This window comes from Myxocyprinus asiaticus, chromosome 42 (genome assembly GCF_019703515.2).
Source record: "Myxocyprinus asiaticus isolate MX2 ecotype Aquarium Trade chromosome 42, UBuf_Myxa_2, whole genome shotgun sequence".
NCBI lineage: Eukaryota > Metazoa > Chordata > Actinopteri > Cypriniformes > Catostomidae > Myxocyprinus > Myxocyprinus asiaticus.
Genome location: NC_059385.1, coordinates 9169227 through 9191839, shown reverse-complemented (window position 1 = coordinate 9191839; position 22613 = coordinate 9169227). Strand labels below are relative to the sequence as shown.

The 22613-nt window shown below is 39.1% G+C and overlaps 1 pseudogene; it reads right to left on the bottom strand.

The window, feature by feature from the left end:
• Positions 1-6593: 6593 nt before the first annotated feature.
• The window catches only part of LOC127432641 (seizure protein 6-like), a 54420-nt pseudogene continuing 38400 nt past the window's right edge, over positions 6594-22613 (bottom strand).

The window sequence follows — 22613 nt, the reverse complement described above, 5'->3', positions numbered from 1 at the left end:
AATTGGGGTTGTATATATATACACACACACACAGTATATATATATATATATATATATATATATATATATATATATATATATATATATAATTAAAACTAAACATTCCCAAAGAAACATTTTGTTGATGAAACTATAAAGAAATATTCTGATTTCAATACAAGTTTAGCTCAATCAACTGAATTTGTGGAATAATAAAAAAAAAAAAAAAAAATTACATATATATATATATATATATATAATTTTTTATTTTTTTTAATTTTTTTTTATTATTCCACAAATTCAGTTGATTGAGCTAAACTTTAAACTCAAATAATATATATATATATATATATATATATATATATATATATATATATATAATTTGAGTTTAAAGTTGTTTAAATCGTAGTTTTTACGGTTGTTTTAGGGTTTACGCTGTTGCGTCGTAAGCGATTTTATCACACTGAAATCATGTTAACACTCATATTGTTTACGTCTTCTGGCTATACTTTTAAAACAGTATTTTAATGTTTTCGGACTGACCCCAATCACTTCCATTGTAAGTGCCTCACTGTAATCCAGATTTGTGCTTTTTTAAAAGAAAAGGAGGGACAAGTCCAAATTAAATTTTAGTAACCAACATTTTGCCACAAATGCTTTCAATTGAGCTTAACTTGCATTGAACTAGAAATATTCCTTTAAGCTAATTTACGGAAATTTAAGCTCATTAACTATGAAGACAGTTTGTTATAATATAACTGATACTTGTTGTAATAGCAGCACTGATATACAGCATATACAGAACTGGATCGCTGATGCAACGTTGAATTGCCAGCAGGAGGTGAAGCCACCGGAAGTGTACGAGCGACCATTTTAGTATGCCCAAACTGCCATAGAGCATCAATGACTGACAGGCGAAAACACCCCCGTTTCACCGTCTCCGACCTGCGGATAATACAGTTGCATTTCGCCCTCTAGTAACAATCATGTTTAATGTTTAATAAGTTGTTATGGATAACATTTGTTAGGAGGGAGAAGATATATGTGGATCGCGATGTCAGAGCATTCACCTGCCCGGATGTTCATTCTATAAGTTTAGTACAGCACAACGATCACCAAAGGAAGAGGCAAAACTGTCCACAAGATGTAATGTAAGTATGTAAAGCTGTAATATTGGCTTGTTTTTGGGTGACAACATGTCCGTTTGCCTCGTAGGGTCCTTAAAAAGTCAAACCGGGATTTTTAATTCGCCTAAAATGCCCGGGATTTGCCTGTTTTCATACTGAATCACATGCTGTAGTCATTCATGGGTACATGTTCGTTTGCCATTTAAATTTAGCGTATCAGTTTAATTTTAACCAGCTTTGCTTTGCGTGTCTCCCTCAGGCACTGCGCGTCATATTTATGCGCTCTTGTTTATGTGACCGCGAGAAAAAGGCACTTTCTGATGAAAATATAAAACAAGTAACTCTGAACAAACACTTCGATGTTCACAATAAATAAGTCTGAAAATGTCTGTTTGTTTCTTACCTCAGTTTCAGTGAACTTGTTTGATCTGTTATCCGATTAAATTTGTTAGTGGTGAATAGTAATACTGTTTGATTCAAACATAACTTGCTCGGCCTTTCAAGAAACAGGAAAAAATTTCCGAATTTAAATAAATAAATTACATGTGTAGGACATTTGCATTGTATGGATGTACATACCAGTTCCAGATATAAAATCGGCGATTGAATGATTAATGTTAAATCACTGAAATTAGATGATTTTGTATTAAGGATATGTTTACACGACAACGATGTACTGAAAACGGCAGCGTTTTTGAAAAAATTTTGCATACAGAGGACAACGTTGTCAAAACGATCCCCATTCACACGGATCCACGAAAACGACTAAAAACGCTGTATTATGCATGCCAGGCCAGTAGTTGGCGATGTCACTTTGTAAAGAAACACTACGCGCATGCGCATATAAAGCATTCTTCCACAGAGTGGTGAATACAAACAATGAAGATGGCGATCGCTAGTCGCAGCAGCGATGCAGTAAATCTACTTTGCTGGAGAAGCGTCAATAAACTCAATCTTGTGCAGCACAAACACAGTCCTGTAGTCAGCCATTGTAGTTTTGAATGTCTCGCGCGTTGCCTGTAGCGTGAACACGTAATACGCGTGCCATGACGTCATCGTTTTCACAAATTCGCGTTTTTGTATGTTTACACTGAGACGATAATTGCATCGTTTTTTGCACTTTGAAACCCGTTTTCAAACGTTTGCGTTTTCAGACCCCAAAACACCGTTGTCGTGTAAACGAACAGCCAAAACGCATAAAAAGTTTTCCGTTTTTAGTTGAAAACGTCGTGTAAACGGCCCCTAAGTCAATAGGCCTTTATCACACTTCCGCCTTCGCAGAGCTAAAGCTTCGATTAGTAGCATAAAACAACTTATGCTGCAAGCTGTTTTAAAGACAGAGCTCACAGCGCGGAATTTTTATGGACTATTTTGTGTATAATTCATCTAAAATACTTAATCTGAACAGACCTACCTCACTGTACAATGATTACTAAGGGATGATGAAGAGAAGAAAATGGTGTCTTGTTTTATTATTTTAAACAGGATGCATGTGAGCAGGGACCACTTCATAGAGTATAAGTACGTTTTTTATTAGAGGATTGCAAGAACATATACAAACAAGAGTACCTTTACACCTTAAAGAGTATTAGAACAAGACAGGGGTACACGGTAAGTAACCAAAAAAATAAATAAAAATAATATATATATATATATATTCTGAGTAAAGATTATACAGAGTATTTGCGATGATAATGATCACATTGCTTTCATGTACTTATAATCTCCATGTATGACATAAGATCCATTTAAAAAAAAATTAAAATAAAGAAACCTTTACAGAAAATAACTGGTTTAATCGTTGTAAACGTGGAGTTATATCCTCGTGGTTTGAGTACGATGATTGGGGAAGCGTCCACTCGCGTGTTGTGAGCGAATGCAATGTAAATAAAACAAAAAGATGAAAATGTCCCAGTGTCTACAACTATTATATTTACAATAGTGAAAACAACGACATTAAAACACTTAAACGCTGTCTCTTCGGACTTGAGTTGAGCACAATAATCCTCTGGGAGTAAACTGAACTGCACGTGCAGCTCCTCATGAACTGGGAGAATTTTGCGCTGACAATCACCTCGCTCAGATACTATTACACATTAAAGTGTTAGATAACATATGGTGAAGTGCTGTGTTAATCCAAAGAAACAGTTAAATGTCTGATGTTTACTGCCAAGTGCATCCAAGTTGGCTACATTTATTTAGAAAAACTGCGATCATTCATAGACAGATCGATGGGCGGATGTTTGTTTACGCTACTATTCGGAGCTGGATGTGACGACACGCGGACTGTGATAAAGGCCTATAAGGATATTGGAATGTTTGGGTATAGCAATATGGTGGCGCAGTGGCTTCACTGATGTGACGTCATGAGCAATCCAGTTCTATATTATATATCAGTGAGTAGCTTAATCAATTTCTTAAACATCCAACATCTATCTGGAATATTTTCCCTCAGTTTATTTTCTCACAGCTTGGAGGCATTGCGTTTGTTTTAATGTGTAATTATGACATTCAAAAACTTCCAGTCAAGCTTTCTGATTTCTGCCAACAGGCACTCTTAGCATGGCACCTTATTTAAAAGCATAATTTTTCCTCACAGATGTTATATATGGAATAACAGACATATTTTATTTAAAAATAGATCTTTATTTTATAATCATTGTTTAAACAATGGAATACTTCATGTTAGCCAGCTGTTTAACAGTGACGGTCAGCTCTTCAGATATGCAGAAATTTTAGCGGAGTATAATATGCCAGTGACTCCCAGAGAATTCGCTATAGTCATGGATGCAATCCCTTCTGGCCTCTGTATGTTTTTCAAAAATATTCACTCTTTAAGGCCAACAGTTCCCTATCCTGAACCTATTGACACACCAATTGGTAATATATGCTTTACTGATAAAAAAGGAAGAAACCGTCAAATAAGAACTCTTTTCCTTGAAGAAATTACCTCTGCCCCTCCTATAATCTCATATTGGAATAGTTTATTTGACAATTAAAACTGGAAAGTAATTTGGTCCATGCAACAAAAACTTTTTCTTTCAAATAAGGTAAAATAAATATCTTTTAAACTAATCCATATTATTTACCCTGTCAAAAATTTTTAGGGAAAAGATTTAGGCTTGATATTGACACAAATTGCTCCTTTTGTCAAGTTGATGTTGAGACTCCTCTTCGTTTATTTTGGTCCTGTAATTATACCGTGCAATTTTGGAAAGACATTATTTCTTTTATCTCCAATAATGTTTAACAAGGCTTTGTGATGTCACGCAGAAATGTTATTTTTGGATTTTTTAATGCTGATCCAAATACATGCTTTATTATAAATGTAATTCTTTTTCTATGCAGATCGTATATTCACAAATGCAACTTTTTGAATTGCAAGCCTATCTGTCTGGTATTCTTAAAAGAATTTAAAAATTATTTGAATACTATATCACTAACAAAAAAGCAATCAGAGCATGTATAATTTGTTTATGATTTAATTTATTCTCTGTATTGGAATTGAAAACTCCAATTTATCTGCCCTCTTTTCTTTTTCTTTCTTTTTTTCCTTTTGTTGGTTATGATGTTAATTATTGTTATATGTTTCAATTAAGCAAAAAAAAAAAAAACAACAAAAAAACCCATTATATATATATATATATAAAATACCCCCACCCCCACCCCCACCCCCACTTATTCTCTTGACCATAGATGGCACTAAATCTCATCTTAATATCTTTATTGAATGTCTGCGCTCCTCTTAATCTTGACATTTCATCGGAATATCAACATTTGTGAGATTTATTCCATCCAAACTGTTTTAAGGTTAAATTATCTATTTTTTTTTATTTATTTTATTTTTTTTGTCATTGGAAAATAGTGATCTGTGACATTGTGTGATATTAAAAGTTTTTATGTCTACAGGTGCATCTCATAAATTAGAATGTCGTGGAAAAGTTCATTTATTTCAGTAATTCAACTCAAATTGTGAAACTCGTGTATTAAATAAATTCAATGCACACAGACTGAAGTAGTTTAAGTCTTTGGTTCTTTTAATTGTGATGATTTTGGCTCACATTTAACAAAAACCCACCAATTCACTATCTCAAAAAATTAGAATACATCATAAGACCAATAAAAAAAAACATTTTTAGTGAATTGTTGGCCTTCTGGAAAGTATGTTCATTTACTGTATATGTACTCAATACTTGGTAGGGGCTCCTTTTGCTTTAATTACTGCCTCAATTCGGCGTGGCATGGAGGTGATCAGTTTGTGGCACTGCTGAGGTGGTATGGAAGCCCAGGTTTCTTTGACAGTGGCCTTCAGCTCATCTGCATTTTTTGGTCTCTTGTTTCTCATTTTCCTCTTGACAATACCCCATAGATTCTCTATGGGGTTCAGGTCTGGTGAGTTTGCTGGCCAGTCAAGCACACCAACACCATGGTCATTTAACCAACTTTTGGTGCTTTTGGCAGTGTGGGCAGGTGCCAAATCCTGCTGGAAAATGAAATCAGCATCTTTAAAAAGCTGGTCAGCAGAAGGAAGCATGAAGTGCTCCAAAATTTCTTGGTAAACGGGTGCAGTGACTTTGGTTTTCAAAAAACACAATGGACCTACACCAGCAGATGACATTGCACCCCAAATCATCACAGACTGTGGAAACTTAACACTGGACTTCAAGCAACTTGGCCTATGAGCTTCTCCACTCTTCCTGCAGACTCTAGGACCTTGGTTTCCAAATGAAATACAAAACTTGCTCTCATCTGAAAAGAGGACTTTGGACCACTGGGCAACAGTCCAGTTCTTCTTCTCCTTAGCCAAGGTAAGACGCCTCTGACGTTGTCTGTGGTTCAGGAGTGGCTTAACAAGAGGAATACGACAACTGTAGCCAAATTCCTTGACATGTCTGTGTATGGTGGCTCTTGATGCCTTGACCCCAGCCTCAGTCCATTCCTTGTGAAGTTCACCCAAATTCTTGAATCGATTTTGCTTGACAATCATAAGGCTGCGGTTCTCTCAGTTGGTTGTGCATCTTTTTCTTCCACACTTTTTCCTTCCACTCAACTTTCTGTTAACATGCTTGGATACAGCACTCTGTGAACAGCCAGCTTCTTTGGCAATGAATGTTTGTGGCTTACCCTCCTTTTGAAGGGTGTCAATGATTGTCTTCTGGACAACTGTCAGATCAGCAGTCTTCCCCATGATTGTGTAGCCTAGTGAACCAAACTGAGAGACCATTTTGAAGGCTCAGGAAACCTTTGCAGGTGTTTTGAGTTGATTAGCTGATTGGCATGTCACCATATTCTAATTTTTTGAGATAGTGAATTGGTGGGTTTTTGTTAAATGTGAGCCAAAATCATCACAATTAAAAGAACCAGAGACTTAAACTACTTCAGTCTGTGTGCAATGAATTTATTTAATACACGAGTTTCACAATTTGAGTTGAATTACTGAAATAAATGAACTTTTCCACGACATTCTAATTTATTGAGATGCACCTGTATTTGTTAATTGGGGGATCTGTGGACACAGTAAAGTATTTAGATTTTTGGAGTAAAAATATTGTTTTTATTTTGAAGTGACAAGGTAAAGTTAGACCCTTGGGGTAAGATGTAAAATTGGAGTAAGGGTAAAATATTTGATTTTATATTTTACTTCAAATTTCAAAAATACATTACTAAGACTTATGTTAGATGTATTTTATACATTGTAATATACCTGGGACAAGTTTACCCTAGGAGTGCTTCTTGCATCAGTAGTGGAGTAAGATGGCCCTTTTTCATAATTTTATTAAATTTTGTGCTATGACAACAAAATTAGCAAATTATTCTATTTATTTCCCTTGATAATATGTTAAATGATGCATCATCATCCTGTACATGCTAAAAGTTTATCTATATATGTTACAATTTAACAACTTACCCCATCTTACCCTACTGATTTGAACATCATAAATACTGGACATTAAATATTACGAGGACTTCATGGACTTCATTTACTTTATGGCTTTTAGAATAAAATGAAAAATATAGAACTATAATGGCTTGTAAAACTATTCAGAGCTTTGTGTAAATTCCTTTACTATTTGATCTGCTGACAAAAGACATGATTAGTTACTGTAGATGGAATGGCAGAATGGCACAAATGGCTCCCCCTGCTGGTGAATCCAAATCATAATGGCAGATAGATGGTCTTTCTCGACTGGTGAATAATAGAATGGCAGATAGAATGTCTCCCTCTTTTGGTGAATGACAAAATGGCAGGCAGGGCTGATCAGGATAGGACGATGGTGTTGTGTGAGCCCACGTCTCTAAGGTTCATGGCATCCATATTTACTCCTGTGTCATAAACAGGGTTATCAAAAGCAGATTCCTCAGTCATGTTGTCATATGGTGGAGAGGAAGACCCAGGGAGCAGAAGGCTCTTGCTCTGAGCTCTACAGAGACAGACAAAAATAACCTTATTAGCAAAAACAAACCCTGCTTCATCTAAAAGCTGCATGTCATTTTTCCTGCCCTTGGAGACATGAGTTTGGACTTCCAAAGGTATATCCATCATTATTTGGAACATTTGATTGAACTTACATTGAGAGGCAGAGGAAAACCGCTAGGAGCAACATCAACACCACTGCTACAGGAATCAGAACAGCAATGGCAATATTGACACCCTCCACACTGAATTCTGCACCGGCAGCTATAAAGAAGACATTATACAGGAAGTGAAGTACTGAAGAGATCTGCTAGAAACTACACAAATACTGAACCAGAGCAACTTAGAGTATGGAGAGCAAAAAGCATCACAACCCACTTAGCTATTACATTTTAAAGAGCATTGCATTTTAAATTAATAATAATATGGTCAAAATCATGTTACGAGAGATATCAACAGTAAAATCTATCAAAATGTATTAATATTTTTAAAGATCAGAATTAAAGATTGTATTACCGCTCAGTCTGTGTTCTTCAATATTTCCAGAGGAGGCTGAAAAACACCAATAATAATTTCTATTAATAACATTTTGGAGACAAGCATTTGAAGCAAGATTTTGAAAAATGAATGATTAAGCACAAAAAAATAACTTACAAAAAGTGCTTTCAAACTCCTATAAGTTGTACATCACTTACATTAATGGATATTATTATGGATGACCTTTTAATTAAAGGTCCGTTTTCCTTAATGTTTCTATTAAATTTGCCACTGGAACACATCAGCTAAATTAGCTTTCATTAAACTAATGTATTTAGTTTAAAAATTAGGACAGTTAACCATGCACGCCTGCACAACAGACCTTTATTATTTTCAAAAAGTAGAGGGTTATATTTGATTTTATTGGATAGAGTTCCTACCTCTGCACAAAGGGGGCGCACTGCTCCACTGAGAGGGATGTCCAGGGAGGCAGTGGATAGTCACTTCTCCCTGAAGCTCATAACCTGAATGGCAGGTAAAACTCAGAGTCTCTCCTGCCTGGAAGAATGCTTTCTCTGAACTCTGGATGGCAGCAGAGGGTGTGCCGGGATTTCTGCAGGGCTCATATCTCTCAGCTAAAGAAAAACACAGACATGGAGAGCTCAATATGTGCTGGAATGTAGACATTAAAGTCAATCCTAAAGTCCATTAGATGGCAGTAGAGTGTAAGAACTGAAGTTGAAAGAGCAACCTTGAGGTTTTATCTCTTTTGCTGTGCTGGGTGACAATCAACATAGAATTTTACAGGAGAGTTATTTGAAAAATTCAACTAAAGAAATTGGACAGGCCAGGTACCACCCACTTACGGACACACTTGGGCAGTCTTTCACTCCACTTTGGGTCTGCAGTATCTCTGCTGTAGCAGGTGAGGACTCCAGGGCCAGAAAGTGAGTATCCTTTATTACAGATGTACTCCACTGAAGATCCCACGGCGTAACGAGAGCCGGTCACCAGTCTGCGACTGTCCTCCACCAGCCCTGGATCCTCACATGACATGACTAAGCAAATATCACAAAAGAAAACACATTAAAATATTGAATATTACAGCATAAAACTGAGACCGTTTCCACAAGACTGAGAGCTCCTTGTGAAAGTTGAAAAGGCTCATAATCATGTGGCTTACAGATTATATCTGTTTTAACAACAACAACAATATAGAGAATAGTCTTGGGGTGTAACATTTTTACATTTTCTAAGGGTTTATTTATTTGGAAGTTTATTTTAAATGATAATTTTGTTTGATGTAATCTAAAGGTGCTGGATGTGCTGTATACCACACATAAAGTGTCCCTGTATATATATTATATTTGTACATCATGATGGCTGCCTCGGTGTGGAGCACTCCTATTGTTCTGTTGTTTTTGTTTGTTTGTCCTGTATTTTGTAATCTTTTTCCAGTCAGTTTTACCAGAGACGAACTGCTGAACATCTGACAGCTTATACCAGATAGTCTTTTCCCGGTTTTTGAGTATTCAGATGTTTTGCTGGACATTTTAGTCGGAGGCGCGGCTGTGTTGTTTAAACACGCTATGAGAAGCAGGCGAGGGAGACGAGCTGGTGCGCTGGTCAAACTCCGTCGGCGCGGCTTTCAAACAGCCCTACCGAGCATTCATCTTGCGAATCTCCACTCTCTTCCTAACAAAACGGACGAACTACATCTCCTCAACCGCACAAACAAGGACTTTTCAACCTCTGCTGCCTTGTGCTTCACAGAAACCTGGCTGAGTGAAGCCATTCCGGACAGCACATTACATCTGCCGGGTTTTCAGCTGTTCAGAACGGATGCATTGCGGAGTTAACGGGGAAAACGAGAGGCGGTGGAACATGCTTTTACATCAGTGAAAGTTGGTGTACAGATGTAACAACGTTAAAGAGTATGTGCTGTCCTAATATGGAAGCGCTCTTTATTAACTGTAAGCCTTTCTACTCACTGCAGGAGTTTTCCTCGTTTATTCTGGTGAGTATGTATATCGCGCCAAACGCATGTTTGAATGCGGTGCTGCAACAGCTGGCTGATCAAATCACAGACACAGAACAACAATACCCGGACTCAGTTATTATTATTCTTGGGGATTTTAACAAAGCAAATCTCACATGTGAACTGCCCAAATACAAACAGCACATTACATGCCCCACCAGAGACAGAAATATACTGGATCATTGCAACACAACAATAAAGGATGCATATCACTCTGTCCCTAGAGCAGCTTTGGGACTCTCTGATCACTGTCTGGTTCATCTTCTTCCAACCTACAGGCAGAAATTAAAATCAACCAAACCAGTAGTAAGGACTGTAAAGAGATGGACCAATGAAGCAGAGTGGGAACTACAAGCCTGCTTTGACTGCACTGATTGGAGTGTTTATGAGGCTGCAGCCACAGACCTGGACGAGCTCACAGATACTGTTACATCATATATCAGTTTCTGTGAGGATATGTGCATTCCTACTAGGACATATTTAAAGTTCAACAACGACAAACCGTGGTTTACAGCAGAGCTCAAGCAGCTTCGTCAGGCCAAAGAGGATGCTTACAGGGGTGGGGATAAAGTCTTGTACAATCAGGCCAGGAACACACTGAACTGGAAATCAGAGTGGCTAAAAGAAGATACTCTGAGAAGCTGAAAAACAAGTTTTCAGCTAACGACCCTGCATCAGTGTGGAGTGGCATGAAACAACTCACAAATTACAGGACTCCTACCCCCAACCCTACGGTGGACCAACAACTGGCTGACGACCTGAATGTGTTCTACAGCAGATTTGAAAGGCCCCTCCTCCCCCCTCCTGTTACTCAACCTGCACTTAAGATCTGTGAAGATGATGTGAGCCGCGTCTTTCAGAAACAAAAGACGAGGAAAGCTTCAGGCCTAGATGGCGTCTCACCAGCATGTCTTCGATCCTGTGCTAACCAGCTGGCCCCCATCTTCACACAGATCTTCAATAGATCACTGGAGCAGTGTGAAGTCCCATGCTGCTTCAAACGCTCAATCATTATTCCTGTCCCAAAGAAACCAAAAATCACAGGACTTAATGACTACAGACCTGTCGCCCTGACATCTGTGGTCATGAAATCATTTGAGAGAATGGTGTTGGCCCACCTGAAGAACATCACTGGACCCTTTCTAGATCCCCTTCAATTTGCTTATCGAGCAAACAGGTCTGTGGATTATGCAGTCAACATGGGATTGCATCATATCCTGCAACATCTGGACAGACCAGGGACATATGCAAGGATACTTTTTGTGGACTTCAGTTCGGCTTTCAACGCCATCATCCCAGCTATACTCCAGAATAAATTACACCAACTCTCTGTTCCCATATCTCTCTGTCAGTGGATTACCAGCTTTCTGACAGACAGGCAGCAGCTTGTGAGACAGGGGAAACTCACTTCCAGCACCTGTACAATCAGCACTGGTGCACCCCAGGGATGTGTGCTCTCCCCACTACTCTTCTCCCTCTACACCAGTGACTGCATCGCCAAGGACCCCTCTGTCAAGCTCCTGAAGTTTGCAGACAACACCACCATCCGAGATGACGATGAGTCTGCATACAGAAGGGAGGTTGAACAGCTGGCTGTCTGGTGCAGTCAAAACAACCTTGAGCTGAACACACTCAAAACGGTGGAGATGATTGTGGACTTTAGGAGGAACACCCCAACACTGACCCCCCTCTCCATTCTAAACAGCACTGTGGCAGCAGTGGAGTCATTCAGGTTCCTGGGCACTACCATCTCACAGGACCTGAAGTGGGAGACACACATTGACTCCATTGTGAAAAAGGCCCAGCAGAGGTAGTACTTCGCCATTTGAGGAAGTTCAACCTGCCACAGGTGCTGCTGATACAGTTCTACTCAGCAGTCACTGAGTCTGTCCTCTGCACTTCAGTAACTGTCTGGTTTCGTTCAGCTACGAAATCAGACAGCAGAAGGCTACAAAGGACAGTTCGGACTGCTGAGGGGATTATTGGTTGCCCCCTGCCCCCCCTTCAAGAACTATACACTTCCAGAGTGAGGAAAAATGCTGGAAAAATCACTCTGGACCCCACTCATCCTGCCCATTACCTTTTTGAACTGTTGCCTTCTGGCTGACGCTTCAGAGTTCTGAGCACCAGAACCATCAGGCACAGGGACAGTTTTTTCCCTCAGGCTATCCATCTCATGAACAGTTAAATTGCCCCAATTGAGCAATAACTATGTGCAATACACAGTTAAGTCTTTTTTTATATTTATCCAACACATCCAACCTCTTCTGCCATTTCATTCCTCTGCAAAAAAAACAAACAAACAAAAAAAACATTTGCAGTGTACATAACAGATTGTATTTGCACTGTGCATAACAGATAACAGATTTGTATTAGATTTGCACTACGTATGTGTATGTGTGTATGTATGTATGTGTGTGTCTGTGTGTGTATGTACGTATGTGTATAATTATTTTTAATTTTTTATTATTATCTATGTCTTGCTGTTTTTGTATTGTTGTACACTGGAAGCTCCTGTCACCAAGACAAATTCCTTGTATGCGTAAGCCTACTTGGCAATAAAGCTGATTCTGATTCTGTTATCTAAAAGGTATCATGAAAATAAATGTTTTATCCAGATGTCTGTGTTCTTTTCTGACTTCTGAAAACAAATGGTCTAAACTTACTTTTGATTTTTGGAATTAACTTTAGCTGATTCTGTATTTACCTTTATAAGGAGATTATTATGTTTATATTGCCATTATTATATCATACTGTATATTGCCATTATTTCACCAGTAAGAAATAAGGCTAGCAGCTGCCTTAATTCTGCAGTGATTATGAGTACATGAATTAATTTTTCCCAGCATCAACCAAGCACTAATGATTTATAGCAGGGTCGAATTGGCCCACAGGAGAGTCGGGACGTTTCCCTGTGGGCCACTAGCTAGATGACAGATAGACAGGCAGACAGATAGATAGATAGATAGATGGATAGATATTGGGAAAGCTATGTTCAGTGGGCTGCATGAATCCTGAAATTCTCTGTAAAACTATGTCTCCCAATCCAAACCTAATCTTTAGTGAAATCTTTAAGAGGGTTTTTAGCTTCCAGCCAGGTCTCCTAAGTAACCAAATTGGCCCGGTTGCTAGGGAGGGTAGAGTCACATGGGGTAACCTCCTCATGGTCACAATTAGTGGTTCTCGCTCTCAATGGGGCACGTGGTAGTTGTGCGTGGATCGAGGAGAGTAGTCCGCGGTGTCATGCACAACGAGCCACGTGATAAGATGCGCGGATTGACTGTCTCAGAAGCGGAGGCAACTGAGACTTGTCCTCTGCCCCCCGGATTGAGGTGAGTAACCGCGCCACCACAAGGACCTACTAAGCAGTGGGAACTGGGCATTATCTGCTAATCCGCTAGCAACCAAGGTGGATTTGGAGCATGTCTGGGAGAAGCTGGAGGACATGGAGAACCGTTGCCGGCGGAATAACGTCTGTGTTGTCGGAATTCCTGAGGCCGAAGAGGGTCGGGATATGGTGAAATTCCTGCATGGGCTCCTTCCGAATCTACTCGACATAGCAGGCCATAAGCTGGAAATCGAGCAAGCTCACAGGGTTCCGGCACAGAGGGAGACAGGCCTCGATCAATTCTGGCCAAATTTCTGAAATCATCCGATAAAGATCTTGTGTTACGCGAGGCAAGGAGTAAAGGAAGCCTTTCTTGGAAAAACCACAGCATTTTCTTGTTCCCAGAATTCGACGAGAGAAATGTGATCGATTCAAGGAATGCAAGAAACTTTTACATCAGCGGAAGTTCGCTTTTGCACTGATATTCCTGGCCAAATTGAGAATAGATGCTAAGGAGCATGCCCACAACAAGCGATGTCCTTCATAAAGTCAATGGAGTAAGTCATTTTTTGATACTCAAGTTTTTGATCATTCACTTGACTGTTGGAGGAAACTGAGCGTTATTTTGATGCTGGTTCCACCTAGCGGCTGGAGTTTATTTTGCAGAGGGGCACACCTTCGAGACAGTTTTATGGATGAATCTACACGCTCTTTGAGTTTGTTCCGACCTATTGGCTGGAGTTTGTTTTATAGATTATCTTTTGCTGTGTAGTTCTGTCTCACAAAATTTGTATAGAAACACTGGACTTGAGCAGTCCGACGGCAAAGTTGTCGCAGGGGTCCTCGTAGGCGTACATGGACTGTTTGAGTTTGGAGGGATGGACTCCAGTTGGCACTGTCATGCGTGGGGTTAATGCGCACGTTTTTCTTTTTTCTGTTTGTTTTGTTCCGGGGGATGTTCGGGTTTTAATGGTTGCATCAGTGTTGGAATGTGGTCTTTATAACCTTGTTTTTGACAAACAATCTATTTTTTCTTATATGTCTAAATGTCAAATGTTAATATGAGTGGATTCTTTCTCTCCATGTGGAATGTGAATGGGTTGGGGCACCCCATAAAAAGAAGGAAGGTTATTTCTCTTCTTAAGCATAAGAAATATGATATAGTGTTTCTTCAAGAAATGCAACTTTCTCCGCAGGAAGCAGAAAAATTTTGAAAGGTATGGGGTGGGCATTTTTTTTATAGTGCTGGCTCGAGTAAGAGCAGGGGAGTCATTACACTGATAAGTAAACATCTACAATTCAAATGTCTCAAATAGAGTAAAGATAAATTAGGAAGAGTCATTATTGTTTTAGCTGAAATTCAGGGGCAAAATCTTATTTTGGCTAATATATATGCACCTAACGTGGATGATCAGGGATTTTTTATAGATCTAGAAGGGATGTTACAAGCCGCTGGCACCCCTCATGATATAATATTGAGAGGAGACTTTAATCTTTTGATGGACTCAGTCCTTGATCATAGTGAAGCAAAAGTGTGCAAGTCCCCTAGAGCAACATTGACGTTTCACAGGATGTGTAAAAATCATGGTCTTACAGATATTTGGAGACTTTTGAACCCATCTGGTAGGGACTATACATTTTTTCATCAGTCCATAAGATTTACTCTAGAATAGATTTTTTATTTATTTATATATTTATTTATTTTTTAAATATCTAAGTCCCTCATTTCATCTGTTGTTGATTTCTCAATTGGAAACATTTTAGTGTCAGATCATGCCCTGGTGTGTTTTGAGGATTTGCCACATACGGAGGAAAAGAAATCATGTAGTTGCCGTTTTAATGTATCCCTTTTGCAAAATACTGAATTCCAACAAATGTGTCAATGTCTATATGGAGACCAATTGGTCCTAAGTATCCTCTGTGGGCGTGGCTTGGGAGGCACTTACGGCGATTCTTAGGGGCCGGATCATACAGGATGCCTCATTCACCAAAAAATCCAAAGCACAAGAACTCGTGAAATTGGAAGGAAATATTAAAAGTGCCGAGGCAGAGCTGAAGCGCCGAATGTCATCTAATGGTCTCAGAGAATTGACCCGACTGAAATACAGATATAAAACTATTTTGTCACGGAAGGTGGAGTTTTGGCTATTCAGGGCAAGACAGTCATACTTTGAGTCAGGGGAGTCAGGGGACAAATCGGAGAAGTTAATTTACACCCCGTTATCTCGCATTTGCACTCAGTATGGACATAAGTGTCCAGAGTGTTTAATTCGGACATTTATTTAAATGTAGCCTCGAGCATATGGCTGAACCCAAAATGATGTATTAATAAGTCCCCTTTCTGCTGGACAGAGTGGATTGAGAGGGAGGTTAATACGCTTGGTGACCTATATGAGAGTGGAGTGTTGAGATCCTTTGAAAATATGGTTCAACATTTTGGGATTCCCAGATCTCAGTTTGTTTAGGTATTTACAGCTGCGCCACCTGCTCTGTACTATTTTTGGGAGTACCACACACCCCCCTAAAGCGGCAGATACTCTGGGAGTGGTGATTACTGCTTTTGGAAAAGGTCATGAGGCATCAGTGTATTACTCCCTGCTAATTCAGAATCTGGGGGATGGAGCTTCAACTTCTCTCGAGATTATGGGAGAAATATTTAAACTTGGTATTGGAGGAGGGAGTGTGGGCTAGGATTCAAAAAAATGTCAAGTCTACATCTAACCCTGCAATTTAAGATTTTACATCGATACTATTGGACCCCCCCCCCCCCCCCCACCTCCAGATTGTATAGGCTTGGTCTGAAAGACACACCCACCTGCTGGCGATGCCAATCAGAAGATGGGGACACAACCCATGTTTTTTGGTGGTGTGTTAAGATCCAAGAATTTTGGTTGAGGGTTCAGAGTTTTATGTTTGACGTATTGGGCACTCGAATATCATTTTGCCCCAGACTCTTATTTTAGGCGATGGGGCGGTCATTAATATAGGGGATAAACACATAAAAAATTGGGTCCTAGCCAGTGTTATGATCAGCAGACAGATTGTTCTAAGGGGATGGAAGTCATCTGGAGCGCCCTCATTTCAAGAGTGGTGCTCAGAGATGGGGAGTGTGGCGGCATTCGAGGAAATGTCATGTAGAAGGCTGGGAAACTTAGATTTATTTGATAGGAAATGGGGCAGATATTTGGCCTTCTTGGAGGGCTCTCGGGTAGGGGCAGTGGAGAAAGAAGTATATTTTTAAATGTGTGTGATTATTATCATTATTTTATATATATATATATATATATATATATATATATATATATATATATATATATATACACACATACACTACCGGTCAAAAGTTTTGAAACACTTACTCATCCTTTATTATAATTTTTTTTTTTTTTCACATTTAGAATAATAGTAAAGTCATCAAAACTATGGAATAACATAAATGGAACTATGGGAATTATGTTGTGACTAAACAAAATCCAAAATAAATCAAAACTGTGTTATATTTTAGCATCTTCAAAGTAGTCACCCTTTGCCTAGAATTTGCAGACATGTACTCTTGACATTTTCTCAACCAACTTCTTGAAGTATCAACTTGGGATGCTTTTTAAACAGTATTGTAGGAGTTTCCATCTATGTTGGGCACTTATTGGCTGCTTTTCTTTATTATTTGGTCCAAGTCATTAATTTCAAAAACTTTTTTTTTTAAATTAAATTTTAGTTTTATAATGAAATAAATTAATATGGTGGCACAATTATATTTTTGTCTACAAAACTAATTTCAAATATTTAAGCATACACCTTCAGATCAAAAGATTTTTAAGATCATGAGAAATATTTCAGTCAAGTGTTTCAAAACTTTTGACCGGTAGTGTGTGTATATATATATATATATATATATACTCATGTGTGACCACAGGGATGTTTGTTGAGGGACAGGGTGGGATTGGGAGGGGGAGGGATAATAGTGGGGGTTAAATGTTGATTCTGTGAATATATGTTTTGCTTTTATTTGTCAATTTTGTGAATCAATAAAAAGTGTTAATCAGAAAAAAAGAGTGTTATTTGCTTTCACCTTTCCCACAGATGGGTACGTCTCCACTCCATGTCAGATCCCACTGGCACATCAAGATCTCAGAACCCTGCAGCTGGAAACCAGGATAACACTGGTAGGTGACTACCGTTCCGTGGGTCAGGTCAGGATGGGATGTGCTCTTCCAGCCGTTGGGAATTTCTGGCAACTCTGCGCAGGTGTCGTTACGTGGTACCTCTATTATATGGGTGGTGGAAGGAGATTAGAGAGACAAAAAATGCTTTTGGACATGTGATCTTGAGATTGTGTGATTTTTACTTTTAAAGGGGATAGTTTTTATAAGTTATTATATAAAAAAAAAATGACACGACACTTTTTTTCTGTGGAATAACATGCTCCAATGAATCATGTACAATAAAACCAGGAACGTGTATTAATAAAGTAAATAGGGTCAATTTTGTTTAAGGCCTCATGCCAACTTTAATTTCCCATCATTCTTGTCACATGTCAAATATAAATCAAATGTACACATGATGTACTGTCCTTTTGTGAAAAGAGCTTTAAATGCAAGTAAAAATGTAAAGATGATCTGCACATAGAAATATTGTTGTGCCACCTACCAAAGAAATGCACCACAAAGCCATTGTTGTAGCTGTAGACGTTAGAGGCTGGATCAGACTGAAACTGGATGGTCACATCAGCCGAAGAGGTGTAGAGTCTGAATCGAGGGAGGAAGCCGCTGTACTGGCCCAGGATGTTGGCTGTCAGGTCATCACCATCATAAAAGGTCAGCATGTCATTCTTCCCCAGATGAAGACTGATGGAACAACACAATTTAAATGTACAGCATTAGAGTATATTAGTCATCACAAAGAGAAAAATCATGTGGGTTTGGAGCAAATTGAGTACTGAATTTCAGTTTTTGGGTGAACTATCCCTTTTATTAAGAAGAAGAATAACATAGGGAGACATCATACAGTATTCCCACAAACAATTCAAACATCGTTACCAACCAAACATGATTAATGTGAGGGAAAAACAAATTATGTAGACAGACTGAACAGTTTCGACAGTGAGAATCAATCATGTTTTCTATTCTGTCATGCTAAATGGCATTGTAAATGCCAAAGTTTAGATTCCCTAATCTATCAGGAGACTGTATTTACCTATTCAATGGGGTGGTGACATTTTGAAAATAAATTAGATTTATGTAGTGTAGGGTGGGAAAACTGAGAGGCAGAATCTTCAGGGCCACCATACAGCTCTCACTCCCCTGTGGCTCTCTTGTTTGTTAAGTCCAAAAATTACTTACATTAATATTCACAGCCTGGGAGTTTTATGACATGAGTTGAGAACTGCAGAAACACTTCCGGTTGGAAAAGACAGGCCCAATTCCCTTGGGGTATTATTTAAACTGTTTGAGTTAAATAAGAAGGATGATACACATCCTGATGAACAGCTGAGATGGGTGTTTGTTTCTTCCTCCACTAAACAGGCTGATGGTTGGAGACGATTCTCTGAAGAGATACCAGAAAGATACTGAAAGTATCTGGAAGATAATTCTGTGCAGAGACCAGTAAAGCTGAGCTGATCATGCATGCTGGGACATGGAGGCTCTGTGTGCAGAGATAATGTCACACTTAGCACTGTCTGAGCAAGACTCTGTGACTGGTGGACCAAAGCAGAGTTGGGCATCTTTCCATGTAACTTTTAGATGGGGGAAATGTCTGAGCAATAGAAACGTTGATTTTACTTTTTACTTTACTTCTTTTTATAAAAATACTAAGAGAATAATTATTATAATGCCTCAGTATTAGCCCATCTCCCATTAAGGGGCCTTTTGCCACCTGACAGAGTACCCACCTATCATAAACCATTCTCCCCCAATACCACCCTAAAACCCACCTAGAACAACCTAAACCTTCCTATAATGGCCCAAAGCAATTTATACCATTATAAAACTCACTCAAACCACACCACACATACCTCTGCTGGTGCAAAACCCACACATACCAACCCAAAACTGCCCATATAACCCCAAAACTCACCAATAACACCACAAAACCCACCCATATTGACCCAAACCTACCTATACCACCCTAAATCCCACCAATACCACACCGAAACCACCCATCCCACCCCAAAATTTACCAATAACACCACAAAATCCACCTATACCACCCCAAATCTACCTATACCACCCCAAAAACCATTCATACCAACACAAATTACATCGATACCACCCCTAAATTACCTATAGCACCCCAAAACTCACCATTAACATCACAAAACCCACCTCCACTGCCCCAAAATCCACCCTAAAACCCACCCATACTACCCAAATCCAACCTACGCCCAGTACCGCCGCTCCCTCTATGCATAGTACGCAGTCTGCGCAGGGCACCAACTCCCTAGAGGGGCACCATCTTACCCTAGGGGGGCTCCAGAAACTCCACCGTTTGCCCTTACTCGCACATTAAAAGTTATGCAAGGACTTTTGCCTCGACCCACGCCTCACAACTTACGCACCCCCCCCCCAAACTCACCAATAACACCACAAAACCCAGCCACACTACCCAGAACATAGCTATTCTGGCCCAAAACTCATTCACTCCACCCTAAAAGCCACCAAAACCACCCCAAACCTACCTATTCCAGCACAAAATCCATTCATACCACCCCGTAACTGCATATACAACCCCAAAATTTCACTAATAACACCACAAAACCCAGTCATGCCACCCCAAAATTACCCATATAGCTCCAAAACTCACCAATAACACCACGAAACCCAGCCACACTACCCCAAACCTAGCTATTCCAGCCCAAAGCCCATTTATTCCACCTTAAACCCCACCAATACCACCCCAAACCTACCTACACCACCCCAAAATCCAGCCACACCACCCTAAAATCCATTCATACTACCCCTAACCTACTGTACCTATATTGCTTCAAACACCACCCATCCCACCCTAAAACCCCAAAACCTACCAATGGTACTGCATACTATGCATATGACCCTTAAATCTTTATCTGTGGTTCTCTTTAAAAATCCTATTTTTTTCTGTTTCAGCTACTTATGAAGAATGACACAGCCAAAACTTAAAAATTACAATAGAAAATACTACATCAGTCAGATATTAGAAGAACCCCCACTGTCTCAAAGTACCTTGCAGGTGTGATTGCCCAGGTGTACAGACTGTCACCTGTGTGTTGGCCCATTAGTGCTAAGTTTTAATGAGTCTGCGGGTGGCCTCAATGTCTGTGCTAAATCAATTATTTAGCCATCATTATGCATACTGCTACCTCATAATTGAAATCTGGTGAACTGCACCGAATGCTAATGGAGAAGTGAAAGCATTCTCATTAGAGGAAATCAGAGGGCATCAGACACCATACTCCTCCACACGTACAAAATCAAATATTCCTAACTGGTTTATTTTGTAATCACTAAGCACAGAATGCACTTGTTGTTATGGAGCAGGAACTTAAAGGAGAAAGAAAGAGATAAAACTGGTCAGATTGGAACTATGTAGCAGTTCACTACAAACAGCTCTTTCTTTCTCCTTCAATCATCATACTGATCCATTTCCTCCTCTTATGTCCAGTTTGAGGATTCAAATACTCACATCTGGACATCCAGCATGAATCTCTTGTCCTCCTCCATGTGCAGACCCCAGATACAGTCTTGACCTTTGTCATACGCTTCAGGCCAGTTTGGAGAAAGCACCACACCTGCTGAATCTGTTATTTCTCCACTGCACACAGCTGTAAAACACACACACTTTAATATTTAAAAATAATTTAATTAAACAATAGACTCTGAAATACTCTCTCAACCACAACATTACAAATACAGTAAAATCAGAAATGAGATCAGAAATGGATCAAGCTTTGTTGTGAATGATTTGTACTCCTCTTAGGGTAACACAAACAAGAGTGATAGAAATTAACCAAAAAAGCAGGGGGGGGGGGGGGCTTTACACACTCACACACACAAAACTACCTCGGCAGGCTGGTTCTGTATCGTTCCATTGGGGATTTTCAGGGTTAATGCATTCTAAGATAACAGCACCCTGCTCGAGTGTGTAACCCGGCTCACAGGAGAACTCCACCACGGAACCAACTCCAAACGCAGGATCACTTGTGGAAAAATTTCCATATTTTACAAATGGCTCGTAACAGCTACCCTGTGAAAATGCTGTACAAGACACAAATTACATTATCAAAAACACACTTTGTCACATAAACAATTATAAGACACAAAATCTATTTAGAACAGAATATTTTACAGTAGAACACTAATAGAAAATATTAGAATAGAATAAAAAAGGATTACTGTAGAATTGCACACTGTAAGACAGAAAAGCATAGAACACTGCAGAACAGAATAGAATAGAATACTGCAGAATATAACATAATATTGTAGAATAGAACACTGCAGAACAGAATACTGTAGAATAGAACACTGTTGAATATAATATAATATAATAGAACATTGTAGAACAGAATACTGTAGAATAGAACACTATAGAATAGAATACTGTGGAACAGAACACCGTAGAATACAATAGAATACTGGAGAACAGAACACTGTAGAACAGAATGCTGTAGAATAGAACACTGTAGAATTGAATGATAGAACAGAACATAATATAAAGGATACTGTAGAACAGAACATTGTAAGACAGAATACTGTTGAATAGAATAGAATAGGATACTGCAGAATAGAACACTGCAGAATAGAAAATAATATTATAGAATAGAACAGAACAGAATACTATAGAATAGAAAAACACTGCAGAATAGAATAGAATAGAACACAGGTGACTCTTTTAATGACACACAGCTAGGCAATACACATGGGATATGTGAAAGTGCCCAATGTATAATACCATGTGTAAGACAATACAATATTCAATACCATATACAATATACTCTATACAATACAGTACAAATGCAATACAAAATGACAAGGAAATACAACGGAGTCCTTGTACCATCATATTGGACAGCAGCGCCAGTGCACGTGCCCGTCTCATCACTGGTGAACTCCACAAACAGATGCCTAGCAGTGCTGGTCACGCCCTCAGTGGGCAGATAGTCCACTGCGTACGAGTCATACAGGGGCAGAGAGTCAATGTCACTGCCATCCTTTATCAACAATCTGAGAACAAACAGAAGGAAGTCAAGCAACAACAAAACAGAAAAAGAGTGAA